Raw genomic sequence first — 2,377 nt, 5'->3', positions numbered from 1 at the left:
ACACATCAATTGGTTGGGAATTGAGCCTGCAACCGAGGTATGTGCCCTTGACCAAAATTGAACCTGGGACCCTTCAGTCCTCAGGCCGATGCACTATTCACTGAGCCAAATTGACTAGGGCAGAAAATACAAACAACTTTCTAGAGTATTTGCATCAGCTCACACACCTACCAGCAGTGAGTGAGGATTCTTATACTTGGTACTGATAGTCTTGGGGTTTCCATCATTCTCAGGGCAGTGCAATCGCATCCTACGGTATTTTAACGTGTACTCACTTCCCTGGCCACTCATGAACACTTCCAGGTGCTACCGTGTGAGTGCCAGTGGTAAAACGACATGGGACAAGAGTTTGCCAGAATAAGTACCATGACAATAACAGGAAACATATGAAAGATAATGGTTCCTAGAAAATAGCATCGTTGGTAATACGTTAGTAAATAGTTTTCGTATCTTAACTGAAATTAGTAGCACTTATTATTATGCACAAGAGACAAAAGCATGTAGAAATGGGGTGAGACTCACGTCCCTCAGTCCTCTGTGAGAGTGAGTTTTCTGGAGCACATTGCTGTAAGCTACATAAAGCCCCATTGAAAATGGTTTAAAGCGTCAGGAGGTTTATTGCCTAATCTCATAACCACTTCAGAGCAGCATGGTTCCAGCGAACATTACCGAGGCCCCCCTCTCCCGGGTCTCAGCCCGACAGTGATACCCAGGCGCAGCGGTTCTCCATGGCTACAGATGGTAAGGAGGTCGCCTAGACATGTTACAGAAGAAAAGATGGTAAGTGATCACCGATTATTTCTCATGGCTGGTAAGCTCATCGGTTTGTCCCCTGATGACACGCGTCGTATAGTTTGGAAATGAGGCCAATGTCCTGAACCAAATTTCACACATGTGATGTACTAGATGTGGGGAAAACTCTAAATAATAGGCATCTTGAAGTATTGCCCAGTTTCATGAAAATTAAAGTTTAAATTCCAGATGTAACACTGAGCAAGTGTTTCTCAAACCCAAGTGGGTTGTTATACAGATCTTTAATCCAAAGATCATGCTTAAAACGTTATTTAACACCTTAATGCATGACACTGATTAATGCTGCAGTCACACAGGGATCCTCTTGTTTCAAAATACAAGTATCCTTGAAATGAGAGGTCAATGAAATTGAGAAAAATGCCAAGATGACATAGAAAGAAAGGGCTTATTAAAATGTTTTTGGTGACAGCTATATGGCAATATCTAAAACTGGCATTTTTCCCCACCAGCATTGAATATTTCTTTATAAAATAAATAAATAAATAAATAAATAATTTCCCTGTGAAGATTTTTGTACAAGAATTGCATTTTTAAAGTCCCCTCCCCTCCCCCGGAACCATGAATGTTAAATAGCTATTACCCACACCAGATTCTATACCTGCACTTGGAGGCCTCTGAGCACACACACACACACACACACACACACACACACACACGTCATACTCCCTCAGAGGGACACGGTGACTTTTCCCCAGAGGTTAGCTCAGTGGCACCCCCTCTTTCTCCAGGTCACCCCTCAGCCATCCCCCTGACTTCATGTTTCGCGTTCCTGAGAATCATCGGTCTTCCTTTTGGCTATGTCACTCAACCGCCACCTCATAGGAACCTTCTTCCTCTCCCCTGTGACCCTGGGATCTTGGGCCCAGAAGCTCCCACATTCCCTACATGGGGGGAGAAGGAGGTGTGAAGCTCGGATGGAAGGAACAGCCCTTGAGAGCCAGTGCTGAGGAAAGAACCTTCCATGCCTTCCATTGCGGCCTTTGATGCTGTTCTTTCCTCCAGAAACAGGGAGGAAACTCGAAGTTGCGGCCGCATCACCCGCCCAGTGGGATGAAGAGGAGTGTTCCTTCCACCAACTGCAGGTAAGATCGATGGTCAGCTAACAGCTCATTCCCAGCCCAGGAATGATCCAGTCTAGGCTGACCGGAGTCTGCTTTGCCTTCTCTCTACCTATGACTTTGATTAAAGCCTTGTGCTTAAAAAACAAACAAAAAACCTTCTTTCTAGCTTTAACTTTGAACAGCATTAAACCCAGGAGAAGGAAAACTGATCATCTCATGTTTGGGGAAGAAGACACTTCAGTGTTTTGGCACTAACTTCCATGTCTAAGCAAGCACGTCTCCCAGGGTATCTGGGGTACTGAACTCCAGAGGCCAGTACTCTCACCCCTCCCCCTTTACAGAGGAAGCAACAGAAAATTCTAGAGGCTGTTTGCTTTAACTGATGAAGTTACTTAAATAGTTGAACTAGGATTCACATTCTCTTCCACTTTCAGGGTCTGCCTCTGACATTTTTTAAGACTCAGGTCAAAAGTACAAATGGAGGCTCATAGACCGTACATCTA

General features: G+C 44.5%; 1 long non-coding RNA gene across 1 annotated transcript in view; it reads left to right on the top strand.

Annotated features, from left to right (window-relative positions):
• The first annotated feature begins 822 nt into the window (after positions 1-822).
• The window catches only part of LOC106727824, a 40,722-nt gene continuing 39,167 nt past the window's right edge, over positions 823-2,377 (top strand). Inside the window, exon 1 of the long non-coding RNA XR_001364080.1 lies at positions 823-1,895. This is a non-coding gene — a long non-coding RNA (uncharacterized LOC106727824). The remainder of the gene's footprint in view (positions 1,896-2,377) is intronic.

Source organism: Myotis brandtii, unplaced genomic scaffold (genome assembly GCF_000412655.1).
Source record: "Myotis brandtii unplaced genomic scaffold, ASM41265v1 scaffold484, whole genome shotgun sequence".
Classification (NCBI taxonomy): Eukaryota; Metazoa; Chordata; class Mammalia; order Chiroptera; family Vespertilionidae; genus Myotis; species Myotis brandtii.
The sequence above is the reverse complement of the archived record's forward strand: the minus strand, read 5'-3'. Positions and strand labels throughout refer to the sequence as shown.